Source organism: Camelus ferus, chromosome 3, assembly GCF_009834535.1.
Source record: "Camelus ferus isolate YT-003-E chromosome 3, BCGSAC_Cfer_1.0, whole genome shotgun sequence".
In the NCBI taxonomy this organism is placed as follows: Eukaryota; Metazoa; Chordata; class Mammalia; order Artiodactyla; family Camelidae; genus Camelus; species Camelus ferus.
In genome coordinates this window covers 74,731,344-74,751,884 of record NC_045698.1, presented here as the reverse complement: position 1 = coordinate 74,751,884, position 20,541 = coordinate 74,731,344, and the positions used below count along the sequence as shown (strand labels likewise).

The window sequence follows — 20,541 nt, the reverse complement described above, 5'->3', positions numbered from 1 at the left end:
AAGCAACTGTTGTAAGTAGAGCTCCTTTTCTGACCCTTGATGGACTGCAGTGAGCAATAAATGTAGCTGTTTTAAGTTCCTAAGATTCTCATGTTGTTACTGCAACATAATCTCTCTTGTTCTCACTGATACAGAAGGCAAAACTTTTCTGCCCTCGGTGATGGCTAGAGCATGGGTGATGTCTGTAGTTCATCTGCAGTACCTCCCATGGCTTTTCAGTTTAGTGAAACTTCAATGCAGAGGAAAAAATTGCTCCCTTTATCCGTATTTTATAACTTGAAACTTTTGTGAGTTTTTCTCATTCCTAATAAATACTTCAGATACTCATGATGAAACAGGATAGAATAGGGTATCATTAACATCGCTTATGGGAAAAGGGAGAAAGGAAGTTTAATTTATATTTTAAAAATATTAAAATTTTTTCACTCATGAAAAAGGTCCTTCCTAGTGCCACACAGAATTCATCATGTGAGGTACAGAAGGTAAGTAAGAGAGGCCACTGCTCTGCCCTCTGGAGGTGCTGACCGACTGGGGCCTCCATTAAGTCAGACACTTGAATGTTACAGAGGTTTGTATGTAGCTACTTGTTCCTACAAACTTTTCCAATTCTCTAGCCATAATATGATCAAGAGGTGTGGAAGAAGAGCTAGCACAGAGCATGGGGCCAAGAAGACTTCTCAGTGGACTATGGCCCTGCTTGAGGGTTGAAGGGAAATAATAGTTTATGTGGAGAAGGCTCTGCTCTGAAGCGCTCCACTTACATAAGTGATAAGGACGTAAGGATGTCTACTCCACCACGTAACATTCTTTTTCTCCCCAATTCACTGCAATTTAAATATACTCCACACTATTGTCAGATGAAACAGATTATGAAAGGCATTTTCTGCGTATTCCTAAATGTCTCCAGTTCTAAGACGGAAGGCTTTCATCTTTTTCTGTCACTAGCAGGAGTGCTAAAAGAAAAAGCATCTGAAGTCCAAGACTTTCCTAAGGGGCAGCATCAAACAATGAAGTCATTCCAGCAGGTTTAGCATTTAGTCATTTTCTTTCCTGCTCTCTTAAAAATCATCAATAGCTTTCTGATGAGAATTTTAAAAAGATACAGTTTTCTGGTTGCCTAGGTCTTTCATAACACTGTTTTTAAAGAAATTTTCTGTGCTGCTAGGAACAATATCACTGATGATACTTATCTTACAAATGACAGCCAAACTCTTTCCCAGGGAATTTACTTGAAAAATGTGGCCAATATGAGCATGTAATGGACCGATCTTATGATTAATGTGTGCTAAGTTGCCGGTTCAAGATGCCTTTAATATTGCTTCGGAAAGGCTATGTTTTGTACTATTTCTCCATTTGTGTCTGTGTAATTATCCAACATAACGAAAAAGGAAATGTGATTTTAATTTATGACAGGTGTAATTCTGCTCTACTTTAACCCATTTTTTTCTATTTAAGGCTTTATATGAATCACTATTAAGAGCCACTAAAGTAATGCATTACTTTTTTATGTAATATGAATATGGTTTTCGTGTGCACAGAATAAAAATAGGCTTACTCTGCCAATAGCAAAAGAAAAAAAAGTAAGCACTTTGTCTGTAATAATATTTCACATTACCCAACGCAGCACTGCTTTGCTTACTAGGCACTACAAGTATCTGCAATTTGAGCTTTTTCGGGGAGTCAGAGAAAAAAGTTTTGGCCTGTATTTCTGATATGATTCAATAACATACTCGCCAGTCAGCTGGTAATTGATAGCAGTGTTCTCTCTTTGATTCCATTTTTTTTTTTTACTGCAATTCATCTAGCACTGTGTAGATCCTGTCAGCTAAGTGGCTGCCCATCTTCCTAGCTGATACTTACTTCGGTCATTGTAAAACGGAGAGGTTTTCGATCACTTCTTATTCCCAGGTCAGTTTATCAAAATACTAAGCTTCAGAACCTGTCAGCAAAATGTGTGTTCCCATATCCACACATCCTATCCAGAAGAAAACTGGGGGTTTGCTTTCATACCAGGGCATAGAGTTACTACAATTTTTATGTTGATTTAACCAGAAAACATCTACATCTTAGTGGGGAAAAAATGAAATAAAAATCATTTTGACATCTGCAAATGAAGTGACAGTCAAACTGTATTTCCTAAAAGATGCCCCCTTGGTAAGGTTCAATAGGAACAAGCTTCCTCTCCGTTAGCAAGGTCCCTAAGTTGTGATGAATGAGAAGACAAGACATGGGCCCTATCCTTTAGGGGTACAGGGTGGGAGTGGGAATCCTCTGCAAGATTGGTAGCAAGACAGAGATTCAGGAAGGTATCTGTGGGAGACAGGAAGGGAGTGATAGACAATGTTAAAGAAAAGACCCAAGGCTCACCTGTACCTCCCTTGACCTGTTCAGCACCTCTGTGCTCCTTCTGAGTCACTTTCAGTGGCTCTTCTTCCTTCTCCTTAAATGTTGCTCTAGCCCAGGCCCCTTCTCCTCACTCTCCTTAGCAACCTCATTCTCTCTGATGGCTTTAATGATCACATAGGCATCAACAGATCCCAGTTCTGTATCTCCCAAGTCACTATTTCAGCTGGACTGTAAAGATTCCTCTTCTTAGAGACACTACAGGTATTTCAAACTGAGCCAGTCCAAAACAGATGTCAGATCTTTCCTTCCCCAGAATCTGCTCCTGATCCTTATTCCCTATCCTGGACTCACGGATTCATGGATTGCCATGGGCCCCCTACCCGTGTTAGAAGTGTATTCTCAAAATCTCCTTTGACTCTTCCCTTTCCTTCACTCTGTCATTTATCACATCCATAATTTACCAATACTAACAATTTATCATTATTCTACCTCTGAAAAAGCTCTTGAATTCAACCTTTCCCTGGCATTCACATTGCATGCATCATAGAAAAGGCCCTTCTTTCTTTCTTTGACAACTATAGTTGTCTCCTAACTGTTCAGAGAGGGTAAGTGACTGCACCGCTCCCAATCTGTGAAACATCAGAGGGAAGCCCAGGGACAACTGACTGCATACTAAAAGTAGGGGAGTAACTGGAGAAATGAAGAATTTTTGAGGTGACAATACTGCTTCAAACAAGAAAAATAGAAGTTCTGGGGGGAGTCACTAAGCCTAAGTCTTTTAGTTAACATTAAGGTCTCAGTGAATTTTTCTTCAAACGTCTTTTTACTGTCTTTGATTATGCCCACTACAAGAAACATGTAAGATAATTAATAAGAAATAATAAGAATTATGAAACCTCCTGAAGGCCTACAAGTATCCCAAAGGCAATTTAAGGAGATAAATTACTTTCCTCTTTTATTAAACCAAGAGGTAGAGTAGCTGTCCCTTTTTCCCCCCACCCTCCTTTTCCTGTGCATCCTATTTGTGACATTCTCTCCTGTGCTCCTCTAGGCAGAAGTCCCTCCAGTTCCAATGTGACAGAAATCGTCCTGGCTTGAGTTGGACTGCAGGGAACTGGGAAGACCCAACCAGTGCATGAGTCAGGAGCTAGGGCTGGACAGTAGGCCTACCGTGTCTTCAAGGGGAAACCAGGACAGGCTATCCTTCCCAAGTTAAATGGATGCTGGCCAAGTTCACAAGGGAAAGAGTAGAATCAAGCCTGGTAGAAACTTCAAGCCCTGAAGACTGGAGTGGGTTGAGAATCGGTTTTGGTGTCCTTAATTGCTTCCTTCCTCATAGGGCTGAAGCCACAGGGGTGCTCTAAAGAGTGCTCATCTCTTATGGGCCTTTCATCAGGCTTAGCCTCTTACCACCTCCTTGTCACTGATCTCTCTATCCCTGTACGTGGCTCCTTTCCATCAGACACTGGTTCATTCTCTTTCTAGTACCTCTGGATGGGAGTCTTGTTAAATCAGTTTGTGATTTATCAGCTGGATTTTACCTTGGACACTGTCATGGGTTCTGCCATGGCTCTATTCCTAGTATTTGGAAACCTGTCTTGCCCTACTCTTGCACTTCCCCAAATTCCTAAAAGCCAGACCAAGGCTGGTGCCTTAGCAGAGGCTTTAGGCACATTTGAACAGAGAAGAGGAGGCCTGGCATGAAAGCTGACCAGGAACAAACGTGGCAGAAGGACACAACTTTAGTAAACCCTCAGGGAGGGGCACGTTGGTGGGTGCACTGCTCAGGCACCGACAAAGCAACTCCTGTTCCTTCCCATTTTCTTCTTCTGGAAGTCATGAGTAAAGCTTTGAAGCCCTCATGACTTGCTCTAGGCTGGAGGCTTCCTTATCCATCTCCCCCTTCTCTTACAGAGCCTAGTAAGGTCCCAACTGAAAAGGCCAGGTAATTATAACAGTGGCTTTTATAAACTGATTAAGACGCAATTAAAAAATACTTCCTCCCAAAGAAACTAAGAGACTTTGGAAAACTGAAGCTACAGCATTAGATTGTACAGACAAGTTTCACAGCCTGTGTTACCTGACTGTTACATTAGAATAAGGCTTCTTTGCTTCATATGGACAATATCAAAATTACTTTTATGACCACAGAAATACCATAGGTCACCCTAGTAATAATCACAGAGTTGAGAGGTTATTTGGTTTGTACAAATACAGCAGACGTAACTAAGTTAAAGCATGGACTAGAGACCCATGTGTTTCCACTATCATCCACTATTAATAAAATACTATTTTGACTTATTAAATTTATAAATGTGGATAGATTTTGCATTGTAGTGGGAAAAAAGGATGGATTTGAAGGGTAGGAAGCCTAGATGGAAGCTCTGAAAGCACATGTATCCTCATTAAACCTCTGTTCTTTCACCTCTAAAATGGTGATAATTACTACTCTTGGTTTCTAAGAGCATCAAATGAGAATCTGCTTTTGAAAGTAATTTGTAAGCTATAACTATCTCAATAAATGTAATTTCTATCATTGTTTTCAAGACTGTCTTTCAAGAGAGTACAGAGTAGAGACTACTCGTGAGAACATTCCAAAATGCCTGTGTACGTGGTATGTATGTGCTATTCGCACTTGGCGACATTTCCAAAACACAAAACCAGAAAAGAACGGGTGAAAACACTTTTTATATATGTACTCTTTTTTTCATCTCTTATGTTTCAAGTTACCTCTTATCCAGTCTAATATCAATATGCTTCATGGGTGGATCTGGGATGGCTCAAGCCAAGAAGAAGGAAGCGTGGTTGTGTAAACGTTTACAGAGAGTTTCTTCGCTTACGTTTTTACATTTGAGGGTTGGTTATTAGAACTCCATCTTGCAGTGGCAAAAGCCATCAGAAACAGCAAGGTGTCAGCCAAAGTCCATGGAACAGTGAAGGCCAAAGGTGTGAGGCCAAACGGTGACGAGTCAGGTCAATTTACAAAGAAATGGGAATAAGCCAGGCCTGGAGTGGGAGGGTCCTGGACAATTTTGGAGAATACTTCTGTCGTGTCCTACCTATAGGTGTATGGTGAGTCAGAAGTCTATAGTTCACTGCCTAAATAAATCTCATTTTGTTTCCCTTGCTTAAAGCCCTTCCAGTACTCCATCTATGGCTATAATATCCAAACTCATCTGTATGACAGTACTGATACTTATTGTAATTACTGATGATTAACCATTTTCATGTTTAAAAATGGCAAATGGCAACTAGGTATGTTTCAACTAAATACAAAAAGCTCAACACTATTAAGAGTGATCTGCATTGAAAATCAGCTACATGATCTTGGGAAGATTACTTACCTTCACTGTACCTCAGTTTCCTCATCTATAAAAATGGAGGAATAATAATGGCACATGAGGTTTTTTGTAAGAATTAAATGAATTAATATACATAAGGTACTTAAAATAATCTGTGGTACTCCAGCACTACGTATTAACTGTCACTATTACTATCCCTCCAGCTTTGCCTCTAACCATTCTCCCACCTGTCTTGACTTGCTCAAAGGGCACCCACAGTTTATGGTCTCCTGAACATCTAATGTAGATGATTACTTTTCTGCCTGCTATGCCCTTTCCTCTCTTCACATGATTCATTCAGCAATGCCTTCTTGAGCAGTGACTATTATCCCAGGCTCTGAAGAAATAGTTGGTAAAGAAACTATCCATGGTCTCCCCCCTGAGGCAGTTCACAGTCTAATGAGAGAAAGAAACCTTTGCTGTTTAAAGGGTGACCCCCCCACTTGGATATCAGGACAAGATTCCTGAGCCATGTCCCCTAGGAAGCTGTTTTTGGTGTCCTCGGACAGGGTGCATCATTCTTCCTGTATATTAATCTTGTTTCTAGGAACACACCTTTATAGTGCGACTGCACTGGTTTCACTGACATTTCTATTCTCTTCCTCCTTCAAGCTCTTCCACAACAGAGACCGTATGTCCTTCTCAGGGCTTGACTGCTGAGCTGAGTTTCTGGCTAAACTGCTTCTAACAGAAGCATCAATAGTCACTGTCTGGTTTAATTATCAAAGCTAAATCTATGTAGGAGCCAACTCTGAAATTTTTAAGAACAAAATCTAATTTGAGTTACTTGTTTGGGACAGGCCCCTCAACAGCTGGAGGGAGAAGTCTACCTGTATCAGCATACTATTTACAATCATTTTTAATAAATAACAGAAGAAAAACATCAAGATTGTAAAAACTTCTCCTCTTGATGTTACATTTCTATTTCATCTACTTAATTTTGATAAATACTGTAAAATAAATTCAATTGATTTTTTCTTGGAACATGGCTATCCTCATTTTTTAAAAATAAAACTGTACAACCAATTGTCTGGGATATGTCACCGTTCTATGTTTAGTTTTTAAACGACTGCAGTATGGACTACACAGTATGGACTTTTTCTTTAAGTATTTGAGGTTTTATTATTATACCAGCTCAATGGAGTATTTTTGATACTTATATACTTTTCCATGTTTCAGTTTCACAGGAAAATAAAATGTAAGAGACATTATTTTGTCTTTTAAATGAGAGAAATGAGGTACTCATGGGCTGGTACACTTCCTTAAAAATAGAAAAATTATTTATTTATCATAACAATTTAGGAAGAGAGAAAATTATTCCTGATGTCTTAGACAAATCTTTTTGCTATCAGTATTAATTAAGGGCCCAATTATTAATCAGAGGTAAAAATAACATCTGTGATTAAAACACTAGTTTTTAAGAACAAATATCGGAGTTGAAACACATTTTTAAGAATGATTATGAGCTACATTTGATGCAATCTTTTATTCTAAATTTTGTTCATAGCCCTGAAGAGAGTGCTGAAAACAGACACTAAAGAGAAACTAGTTCTCTGATGGGAAATATATGGAATGTAGTTTGGGTCTATTAATCTGGATCTAGGGAACAATCATTGGACAAATGGAGAAGCTAGCGACTACATCATGTTTTCTTGAAGGTCTTGCTTCAATTTTTCACATAGTCAAATGAAGGTAACATGGGCCTTCTTTTTATCTCAGATATATTAGTAAGTGCCTTTAAAATCTTGATAATTATACAGTATCAGATAAAATTTTTGCAACTTAAATCTATAAACAAATATTTTAAAATGTGGTGTTCACTATTCTTTGTGAAGTTTTCTAGTAAAATAGCCAGTCACCAAACTATTATTATTTATCAATATTTAGGAATAAGTAGTTCTTTAAATAGCGAGTAATAATCTGGGCTACTACTTTGTTTTTGCTGCTGCTGTTGCTGCAGGATGAATTTTAATAGTAAAGGCAGAACTTTTCTATTTGTCTCTGAGTCATATCATCAAATTTTCTAACATTGTTTCTGTATTTTCATAGTGCCTTTCTCTTCTGAGAGGAGCACTCTTTAAAGTGAAGGCCAGGAAGTTATTAACTTACTTCTCACTTACAGTTAATTCCAAACTCATCAATTTACAATACATACTTTATTAAGACGGACAACCCTTCCTCCCAAAACACAGGTATTTTCTTTCCAATAAAATTCAAAATTTTCATTAGGAAAGACTTACAACTTAATTGCTGTAAACATTTTATGCAATGACTTATACATGTTAGAAAAAAATCATCGTAGAAATTATGTAGGTGTAAACATGCTCTGACTAGTAAACAACAGGCTTCCCTCCACACAACACCCCATTCTGTCTGCCCCCAGCCCTTCTGTCAACCACCACAGAGTCAGTCTCTATTCTTGGTTTGTTTTTTATTTCAGTTGCCTACTGAGAGGAGCCTGGAGTCTACCCTTGGCTCCCATCAACTGTGGCTCTGATGACCTGACAGTCCCCTTCCCCCAGGACCTGCCATCTGGACCATATTTTAAGTTGTCACTGTTCTTTTTCAATTAGTATAGCCTGATATATCCAGAGGAAACCTTAATTCAAAAAGATATATACACCCCAATGTTCATAGCAGCACTATTTACAATAGCCAAGACATGGAAACAACCTAAATGTTCATCAAGAGATGACTGGATAAAGAAGTTGTGGTATATTTATACCATGGACTACTATTCAGCCATAAAAAAGAATAAAATGCCATTTGCAGCAACATGGATGGACCTGGAGACTGTCATTCTAAGTAAGCCAAAAGAGAAGGAAAAATACCATATGATATCACTTATACGTGGAATCTTAAAAAAAAAAAAAAAAAAAGACTAACTTATTTGCAAAACAGAAAGAGACTCTCAAGACATAGAGAACAAACGTGTGGTTACCAGGGAGGGAGGGGAGTGGGAGGGGATAAATTAGGAGTTAGAGATTTGCAGATACTAATTGATACATATAGAATAGATAAACAAGTTCATACTGTATAGCACAGGGAACTATATTCAACATCTTGTAGTAAACTATTATGAAAAAGAATATGAAAACAAATATATGTATGTGTATGTATGACTGAAACACTGTGTTATACACCAGAAATTGACACAACATTGTAAACTGACTATACTTCAATAAAAATATATACATATATATAATAAAGAAAAAAAATTAGTATAGCCTGTCCCCTCTCCACCTCTTACTGTATTCCCCCCAGCCTGGCCATTCCTCACAGACCCACAGGCCACTTGGATGTCAATGTCAGCCTGAACTGGACTTCAGGACACCAGTCTCCTCAGATAATGGGCATTGGATTTTGGCCTGATGGTCTTCTGTCTTGAGATAGTTCAAAAAATGACCTCCTTTCCCTGGCTCTACCTGTTACGAGCCTGCTGTTTTCCCATCTTGGCTTCACAGAAGAGTCTGTTGGGGTTATAAAGGCTAACAGTATGAATTTCACTGAAAAGATTGTAAGGTGGCCATTTCTGTTTTGTTCTCTGACATATCCCAAGCTCATAGAATAGTGTGTGGCATATAATAAAGTACTTAATAGACTGAATGAATGAATAAATGAATGCCTTTGTGAGGTAGTAATTTATCTGTGTACTTATTTTAGTTGTCCCCCTTTCAGGAATTTCCTTAACTTGTTGCATCTTTCCTATAGGGGAAGGTTAGGAAGTCACAGTGCATACTCCAAATTTGGCATTTGGTTTACTACCAGTTGCACATTTTGGTTTTATTTTCAGGTTTTGGTCATTTTTAAGTTTCTGAAAATAACCAGAATTTGGTTTCCAATACTGATAACAGCATGTTTGGTTGATTCCTCAAAGAAAACATAACAATAATGTTAGTGATAATTATAATAGCAATTGATTATTATATATTTATGCAATAAGTGGTCAAGTACTTTAGACTTTTTTTTTCTATGTAATCCTTGCAACTACTTTATGAGCTAGGTAACATACAGATGAGGTTTGGAGACGCTGGAGTAGCAGCAAAGCCAGGATTTGAAACGGGTCTGACAGCAAAGCTGTTTTAATTTACATATCTGACTGTTCTAACAAGCAGTATGCATGATGCTAACATGCCTCGACTATGCCTCTACCTAACATAAAACTATTAGCTAAAAGCACATCAGAAAACACATATAGATTATTTTGTGCTCTTAACTAACACCATATTGGCATTTGATGGCTGACATATTATTACTGACAGACGAAAAGTACTCATTAGTATTATCTGTAACATTATTTATGTGGGGAAAGATATCTTCGTTTTGTAATAAAATTAAGTATGAGTAACTTTATTCCTCTGCCCTTATTCCAGTCCTACCCCTAATTGTTAGCTAATTGTTCCAGCACCGTTTATTAAAATAAATGTTTTCCTACTAATTTATAATAATACTTTTACCATATTCTAAAGATTTATCTTAAGTCTTTTTCTTGACATTCTATTCTATTTTCACCAATATTTTTGTATGTATTTATGCCCACACATTACTGTTTTAATTACTATACTTTATAAAATGTTTTAACACACAAATGGTAAAGGTCATCATATTTTTTTCCTTTTACAGTGTTTTCTTCATTATTTTGGCATATCTATCTTTCTATATATACTTTAGAATCATTTTATAAAGTTTCCAGACCAAAACTACATTTGCATTTGAATAGGTGGTATAGTAAATGCATGCTCCAGATAGTAAAATAAAAATTACAATCCATTTTTATTTGCATAATATGTGAATTTATTATTTTAAGTATATTGCCACCCACATACTTTAGAACTCTGTACTTGGTTAACCTATGGATATTGTTGAATATTAATGTGGGCATCATAATACTTTTAATCCTCACTCTGCATTGCTACATTAGAGATAAAACACATGATGAAGTGTATATTATACAACAGCAAACACCCAAATGATGACAAACTATCCTTACAGCATTTTTCCTGCTTTTCATTAAGTAACTCCCAAACATGAATTAGAAATATCAAATCATTAATGAGGCTTTAGACAACAGTCTAAAATCATATACTGATACTAAAAGTGTGAATGCCTTATTAAGATGAAGACCTGGTTTGTGCACACAAAACTGACAACTCAAAGTGGTCACAGATATTCACAATATGCCAAAATTCAGGATTACGTGTAAAAAAAAATGTACCTTGAGGTTCTAGGAACTTGAAAACTATTTCATTATTAAGAAACAGTTTTATGTATTTCTCCATGAAAAACTTGTATCTTTCACAAAGGTATGACAAAGATCTGTGTAATCAATAACTGGATAGAGAAGGAGAGGCTGAGGAAATCTATGTTTTTTGTCCATGCTAGAATAAACTGAACCTTCAACACTGCTGCCCTGCAGCTGGCTAGGCCACTTTTATATTTCACACATCAATTTAAATGCTAAATCAGAGACATAAAATCTCTGATTTACAGCTTTCAATAAAACTGGGAAAAGTTGAAACCAAACATGGGTGAAGCAATACTGGAAAAAAAAGATAAAATGCCTAGTCTGTATAAGAACTGCTACTTCTTCCTGCTGGCAATGACCCTTCATAATACAGTGACATACAAGTTATAAAGTGATCAAAAATTTATAGCAACAATGAATACATGAACAATCTGCTTGTTTTACAGTCACCTAATACTAAAATATATTCACTATACTCAAGAAAAAAACCAATAGCTTGGTATCACACATGAATTCTTTCAGTATCTGTCTGCACCTCTGGCCTGTAGCATAGTTCCCTGTACACAGGAGGGACTTGTTATTCAATGAATAATGAATGACTCTAACATGACATTTATTAGTTTCTGTTTACTATAGGTAAAGATCAAATGTTGAAAATGAGAGGAGGAGAAAAAAGTTACCAAGAACATAAATTAGCATTTTTATGCTATTATAGATAATAATTGTTATTTAGAGAACATATGTATTGATTTCAGGGGCCTACTTCTGAAAATACTGGCTGATTCTGAGCCCCTAGTGAAATATAAAAATTAAGTTTGAACATAAAAACATGAAGGATATTTTCACTTTTTATGACTTCTAATACAGCTAATTAGGAATATCCATCTTAAATAGCAGTCTTTAAAAAATTGTAAAAAAAAGTTGAAGCATGGTTTATATGGATTAAGAAGTCAACAATTTATTATTAATAGTATTTAGTAATATTATTACTAAATATTTACATTTATTACTTAATGATTTATTATTATTTTAGGTATGACAAACACACAATGTATATACAACTCTTCATTAGGTGTTACAATGAAATACTAGCAGAGATAATTCTCAAAGGCAGATAACCTTAAAATGATCTCTATTTCGAATTTTGTGTTGGCATTCAATACAGATGTGTGACAAAGATTTCTTGTTTCCCATAAGAGAATATACTGAAAGGTAAGTCATGATTAGATGGAAATATATACAATAAATTCCAATAAATATTTAAAACATTGTAAAAAAATAATCTCACAATTTTCCCAGTTAAGAATGCAGTGGTTAGTAATAGGCGTCTGTGTATTGGAAGTATGTGCAAGGGTAAGACAGAATGTGTGCAACAGAAAAGACAGCCATCTTTTCTGCTGGCTGATGGACCCCCTAGTGACCTTTCAAATATAGCCTGGGAGTCTGTTCCCCCCAGTCTTCACATTACTAACTCCTTCAGTTCTCATCAAAATGTAGAATTCTCAGACGTCTTTCCTGATCCCCTAAGAAAGTAGATTTTCCCTTCCCACTTCCATACAATTTATTCTCATCATTGTATCCTGTTTGCTTCCATCACAGCTTTTATCACAACTGGAGAGTATCTAATTATGTGTTTACCTTTTTATCTACCTTCCCTAAATGATTATAAGCTATATAATTACAAAGAGTGATACAGCCAGTACCTAGTGCAATGCTTTGCACAAAATAAATGTTGCACTAAGTGTCTGCGAAATGGCTGAAAGCAGAGATCAGGTGTGAGGAGGTTTGTCTCTATTCGCTGTCAGTTCAGAGCTGTGAGAAATGCTGCAGGCATTGAATTCTTATTCATTAATCAATCCCCTTACTGAAAATGAATATTATCTGATCACTTTGACTTACAAAATTTTCCTGGCCCATGTTTGGGTTCTGAAGGGCTCAGTTCTGAAATCAAGATCTCAATGTCTTTTTTCCAAGCACCTTCTGTGCAGTAGCTCCACATATAATGGATAAGATAAATAAACAGCAGATCAAAGCAAGGGAGTATTGCTCCTGTGGCTCCAGCCCATCCGAGGGGAAGGAGGCTAGACTGCTTTAAGAGGTAGCTAGCGTGGGAACCTGTAGCGCCCCTATCTCAGGACACACCTAAGATGCAGCTCAGATGACTAGAGGACTGGCTGCGAGGGAGAGGAGAAGAAGGGCCCTTTGGGCTTGAGGAGCTATCCAAGATCACACAGAGGATGTTTAAGAGGTATTTTTCTGCATTTTAAAGGTAACAGCAGCAATTATTTCCAAGCACATAGCTGTAGTTATCCACAGAAAATTCAATAAAGGTCAGGGAATCTCTCAGACTGAAACTATGGTTTCTGGAACTGAGCCAATTACTGGCTGCATTGGGAAAGAAAAAATAGCCACAGATATGAGGTTCTGAGCACTTAGAAATGAATGAGCCATCCCTGGATGTAGCAGTCCCAGCCGTCACTGTTTCATCCTTTATGAAAAGTCAGAAGAACAAGGAGTCCTGGAGGCATCAGGTGATGCCTAAAAAGAATTTCCAATTTAGGAACAAGGATACTATGGCTAATGCATGAATGCTGTTACCCTAAAACTCCTACGTCTCAAGTAACCAAGTCTTCCACGAGATGATTTATAATATAAAACCCCTGGGGGTATCAAGTTTTTAGACGAAGCACACAAAGAGATTAAAAATTCAGTTCTTCCTGTCTGCTACTTTAACATTTCAGAAACAGTTCTACTACTACTAGCAGCTCACACTGATGGAGTGATTAGAATATTCTAGGCGCTGTGCCAAACACAAACTCACCAAAACTCCTAAGTACCATTATCATCCTAATTGTACAGATTTACGTATGAATTGATGGAGAGGTGGACTAAAATCATGTTATTTAAAAAAATCTGACCACAGAAGGAGAGAGTAAACTGAACTATAGATGTTTTTACAGTCCTTGAATATAATGCACCTCTGAGAAAAACTTAGCAAACTTATTTACCTAAAATCATTTATATAAACTTATAAGATGTTTAAATCACAATTTTCACAATGACAGTTACTTTATGGTTATATAATTATCCAAACAATGGTTTACAAATCATTTGAATCCACTATATTATGTATACAGTTCTAATGTATTTAAGAGGAAAGTACAGCCAATACTTCTAAATATTTATCCCCTGAGGTGCTAGGATCTTGAGAAGAGTAAGTTTACTGGAAAAAAAAAAATTGCTTTAAGACTTTCCTTGCTGAGTAGTAGTCAACTTGTCTTAAAGGGAGGACTCACATTTCTGATCTTATATTCTCTTCCTATTAAATGATTTTCTCCCACAAGAGGTTAAGTAATTGGCTCAGAGTCACAGTTTTGAGATCTCAATTGAAGGCTGCAGTCCATCAAGGAAGGCAGTAAAGAAAACCACTAACAAAAATGTCTTTCTTCTATGAAAACACAGAGCAAATCTTACAGCTGACAGGTGTTACGTTTCTAAGGACAACTGATGCCTTTCTGAATACAGAGTAAAGGAAGAGAATCCACACAGTGATTTTTAGGAATTTACACAGGCATTTAATGAAAAACTTCTTCCATTTCACCAGTGCACAAAGTGTTCATACTCCATATGAACTATTGGGTCTTTGTACAAGCCACTGAATGGAAAAGTATGGCTAATAATTTTCCTCTGCATTTTGTTTCTCAAAGCTTTCAAATTCGTTATTATAAGAAGGATAAAGGAAACTGCCAAGTACCTAGTTTTCTGTTCCTCTGAAAGGTTTCTGGACAGTATCACTGTTCATGTAGAGACACTGACAGACATTCTGAGATGACAGAGAGGTTAAAATGCTCTTTAGCTAAAAGAAGCAATGATGAAAATGTGAATTAACCTTTTTCCTAGCAGTCACTGATCGTGGAAAACTTCAATCTCTACCTATAAAATGATTACTCAGCTTCTGATTTTAGAAGCAAATGTGAATGCAATGTTACTAAGTAAAGAAAACAAGGAGAAAATAGTTAAAGCATGTTTCTCAGGGGTATAAGAACTATGTCCGCTACACTTAGGTATATACACTCCACAAGGAGTAACTAATACTTTGATTCTCTATTTTTATTTCAACAAGATAGCTTTGAGGGCTGATCCTATACAATGAATATTACAACATTACGTATTTGTATAGTTCACCATTTTTAAATAAATTTAATTTACATTATCAGATTATCATTTAGTCAATTAACATTGGTAGACCACCACTTTATGCAAAGCCCCTTGCTGGGAGGCAGAGCTGTCATCAAATTTCACTATAGAGGGAGGATGTCAGAATAATATACAGCTAATTATCACCAAAAATTCAGGCATCTGGAAGTCCTCAGGTACCTCATTTTGCATAAGGTTTACCACCATTGGTACTTAAAATTCACAAAATGATAAACTTACATTTACCCCTACCTTAGTATATAAGAATGCCCATATGATTTATAAGAACTTGGTATTTCTTTATTTGGCACAAACATGAACTGTAAGGCATACAGGATTCAAATTATGTTGTAGTCAGTGACACTTCTGACCCATAGAATTTCATACAGTGATCTCATCCATGTATAGAAAAATGAGCTCAACATTTAATGGATGACCTTTACCATTCTAGAATGCTATCCTGGAGGGGAAGAGACTTCTCTGAAATTGTAACATTATGAGCTTAATGGTGTAAGCATACTACACCCGAGAAAGAACCAGTACTGTCAACAAAGTCCCTTAAAATAAAGGTAAAATCCCATAGGATGGACGAAATGGAAACCTGAAAGCCTAGGCAAGCCGTCTCACAACAGGGTCTCACCCAAGAGCTCTGACATGTATATTGACAGAAAGTAGCTAAATCTTTTAACGTCAGCCTCAAAATTCCATTCATCTTCTGTTCTGACATTTTAAAAAGCGTGATCACATATAGATGTATTTTTTCATTATTCGTTCCACTTAAGTCCGTATTTTGAACTGCTGAATAATTTTCTTTCATATAAGAGGAAAAAGTGGGAAAGAGTATTATGCTTAAAATGCCATTTGTCTTCACTCAAACTATGTGTTTGTCTTTACTTACGAAGACTGGCATCCTAAAGGCAAAACACAATGCAAATGTTGTATGTGTACTGTGTCAGTAACAATTATCTTGAAATGTGGTGGCAGCCTATAATCAAGGACATCACCACAAGAAGAATGTGAATATCCATTTGTTTCTCAGAATGAGGCAAAATTGCAACATTTCAGACAAAGAAATTGGTTTCGATTTGATTTAATTCATCAGGTATGCTTTAGAACTGGAAGAGTGATAAATTTCTTAACATTTTACATAACAAAGACATGGTCAAATTATACTTGCAGACAGAAATAAAGCAATGTGTTGACAGTGTTGTTTTGTTTTTTTATCATCTAACAGCATTCTCCTTACAAAGAGAAAAGAGAAAATCTATGAAGTAACAGGAGCAGTCAAAACTTTTACCAGGGCTAAAGCTAAAACAATTCCATTATAACTGGTATCTAGAATCAGCAATATTACATTGTTTATCAACATCTATCAGCAAAGAAAACTGGTAAAAATTGTATTTCACAGGTTTCCATCTCTCCAGCTTAGGTTAAACATTTTTGGAAGTGTAGCGACCTCTTCAGGACACCAGTACCATTCGTCTGACACTTCTAACTCTCACACACTGTCTCCTGCTCACTTATCTGACCTAATGAAAGAAAAGTTTTCCTAATTCATACTACTTTATTTGACTTCTTTTGTAGCTCATCATTTTCCATGTGATACTCCGGTTGTACTCATGTGTCTTACATTTTTCTTTTATATGAAAACCCCTTGGAAGGGAACTTCTTACTCATTTTAAAATTCTCTCGCAAAACTGACAGAGTACACTTTGCACAGGGTGGGCCAACGTGGCTTGAGAAAAGGAGGAGGAGGAGTAGGAAGAAAAGGGAAGAATTTATAGTCATTTTTTATATGGTATATTTTTATAATTTTGAGTTATAAAGAAAAAGCTCCTAACTACAAAATTTAAGAATAAAAAATACCACAAACCACAAGTCAATGGAAGCTGAAAATTCTAATCCTCCCAAAGGAAAAGAGGAGTTTTTCTGGTGGAAAAAACCCATAAAATCTGTCTGGTGGAGAACTAACAGAAGCTTACCTACAGAGATATTTAAAAATAACTTGGCCTGTTTTCATAATCTTACAGTGAACATAACCTGCAGATAAGAAAACCATTATTATAAATCACACAAAACTCCTGGATGTAGAGACACTTTGTCGCTATGCCACTTTGCTGTGCCCCTGTAATAAGCCTTTTTCCATTGAACTGCCTAGGCTGGTTAATAGTTTGATACTTGGAAAACATCTGGATTCAATCTAAGTCTGAGATAAATGACTCCTTTCAATAAATTATAACTGTTTAATTTCCCACCTCTTTTCCATCTCTACTACTATGTAATATTTTGCCTAACTGGTCTCCCTAGCCTTCAAAACTTTCTTTAAAAATGTTAGAAAAAGATTTAAGATCTTCATTAGCAAAAATAAGCACTGAATGGTGACTATGCTAGGGCCTGAGAAATTAAAAGATACTAATTAATTACTTTCATAGTATCTCTTATAATGATAGTTAAGAGTAGAACTCAGTTTTAGCAACAAATTATCTACTGGCTCATCTAGTAAGAAGTGAGGGGGTAGAAAGAGTAGGGAAGGGAAGGGGTCAGGAAGGAAGGAAGGAAATAACCAAATGGCTAACAATGTAGCTGGAGAAACAAGACATTCCATTCATTTTGGAAGAGAAGATACGGAACAGGTAACAGAGAGAAGAGACAAGAAGGAGCGGAAGCTGGTGGAGGGGATTTGAGCCTGGTCTCAAAGTAAAATAAGAGGTAGAAAGGCTAAGAGGGATGTAACCCTCTTTTAAATATTTTTAGTTATTCTAATGCATGGGTCAGCAAAACATGGCCCCGGGGCCAAATCTGGTTGGCTGCTCGTATTTGCAAATAAGTTTTATTGCAACACAGGCTGTTTTGTTTACCTGTTTTCTATAGCTTCTTTTGAATTACAATGGCAGAGTTGAGTAGTTGTGTTGGAGACCATATGACCTGGAGAGCCTAAAATATTCACTGTCTGGCCCTAAAGAAAAAGTTCTAGAGCAAGGATTCATGCATGTTTGTCTAACCCTTTCTATTATCCTCAGAAGTTCCAAGTTAAAACCCTGTACAATTGTAGATAACTTTATATGCAATGAGATTTGATATTAACGTATCAAAAATGAGGATGACAGTTCCATTCACAGAATATCACTTTAATACAGTTTACTTCTGTATCCAAACATCTCTAGTATTGCACAATCCGAAAATGACAGAAGAAAAATGAATAACTGGTAGCTACTAGGAACCTTAAAAGAAATGAGTGATATTAAACCCAGTCCTGGGTATGCCAAGCTCACCATCTGTATTCATGGTAAGTTACAAAAGGCTCGCCTTATGGAATCAACCCCATGGCAAGTCCTTGTATCTTCAAGGGAGGAGCATCAATGCAGTGCGCAGGGAAATGAACGCCCATCACTGCCTACAAACTGCTCACTGTGTGCACAAAGACTTTCATTTCTAAGAATGTCCTTCAGCATGAACCATCATTACCACATGTAAGGGCAATACTGTCTTAGAAATGCCACTCTTATGACTCTGATTATATATTTTTCTCTTTTGATTTCTTGTTTCATCTGTTACCTATTTCCCATGGTTTTTCTCTTGCATATTAAATAATTTGGCATAACATGTTGAGTATATTATGCTTTTTGGAATAAATTAGGGAAATTTCCTTTTTTCCTACCAAGTATCATCATCCAAGAGTATTTATAAAAATCAAGTATATTTTGTGCTGCAAAAATTTAAGATTCCTCAACAATTTAATCTACATTTGATTCTTTAATGTATGCCTTACTCAGGTGTACTATATATGCCCGGCACTTTGCCACCAATGGGAATATGGCCTTAAGGTGAATAAAATACAGTTTCATCCCTCAAGAGAGTCACAGCTTTTGCTGTGTATGTGTTTATAAAGCAACAATATTTGAACAACTTCAGAGGAACAGTAACTCCAACAGATGAGCTTCAAATGAAAAATTTAAGTAGATTTCTGTTGCTCCAACAAGTAAAAAGAGATCTCCTTTAACGTACAGTTTGAAAGCAGTGGTTCTCACACCTTTTCATCCTGTAATATAAAAAGGTTTCTGAAATATCCTGTTACCCTTGCTTCTTGGAAAGTTTTAAAAAATGAGAAAAAAGATAAATGAAATTCACACCTTTCCTGGATCCCTTCCTCCTGCATAAATGAGGACCCCTGACAGATCCAAGTCATAGGTACACAGGCAGCAGATCCAAGAGCAGATCAAGCTCAGGCAGGGGGTAACCACCCATCCCTCCAGCAGCAATGTAACAAGCCCCTCATGCTACTAACTGCACTGTTAACAGTGCTCCTGGAAGATAAGCATTGTATCCCGGTGTCACCAGGCTGCTTTTAGATTCAGCAGTGATGCAAATCTACCCTTATCTCTTCTCAAAACTGAGGTGATTCTAGACCATGACCATATTTTCTTGCATTGGGAAAGACACTTGGATAGGCAGAGGGATCAGGAAAGACAGGCAGATGAGATGAATCAAGAGGGTGCAGACATCTATGAAAATGTGAAAGGCTTCATGCTATGGCGAGGAGGCAGTATCTCTCACATGTCAGATCAGAAAACTGGCTGTCTACGCTCCCCAGCAGGGTGCAAACAGCATTGTGAAAAACAGGCAGAACACACACTGCTGAAAACTGCAGTGGCTCTTCTGCATTAGACATTCTGTTCAAGCAACACTCCAATATTTCATGAAATGGTTGCAATTCAGCACGAATAGGGGATTCATAAAGATGATGAGGGAAAAGCTAATTCCTCTCTTGCATATAAAGGAAGGAAAACTAACAAACACATTAGGTAAAACTTTTTCAATGTTTTTGTGTTTTTCTTCTACATAAATAAAGCCTTGAAAATGGAAATAGGAAAATAAGAGAAAAGGTATACACAGAGCGATCTCTTTCAGTACGTGGTCTGGAGCCGTAGCCCAGGAAAAGCCCAGCACTGGCCGCCAATAGTAAATTCTACCTCCGACCACAATAGCTGACACTGTCGTCCTTTGCAGCAGCTACACAGAGACCACATTCTAAACACAGAATAATGATTACCACCTGCTTTTACCCCAGTCAAACCTTTTTAACTGGCAACTTTAACCTATTTATTTCTTCATCCATCTTTGTTTTCTTTCATCTTCTAATATGCCTTGGTGAGCAACTCCCTCATCGTCTATACTTGGACAGTAATTTAACACTGTTTAATGTGAATTGCCATTTAGTTTTCTCAAAGGCTTTCCTATCTCTTAATTTAAGCTTAGAGCCACTGATTGTGAAGGAGGCATTGTTAATCCTCTCTTGACAGAGGGGAGAAAATCTGGATATAATATACTTTTTTAGAAAGATGATTATTTTTGTCTTGAAATTTATTTTTTTAAATCATAGAAAAACTAGGGAAATGTCTTATTTTATGTAAA

At 36.8% G+C, this 20,541-nt stretch overlaps 1 protein-coding gene across 9 annotated transcripts in view; it reads right to left on the bottom strand.

Moving 5' to 3' along the window:
• FER (FER tyrosine kinase) overlaps nt 1-20,541 on the bottom strand; it is a 367,832-nt gene that overhangs the window by 58,939 nt on the left and 288,352 nt on the right. The window lies entirely within an intron of this gene.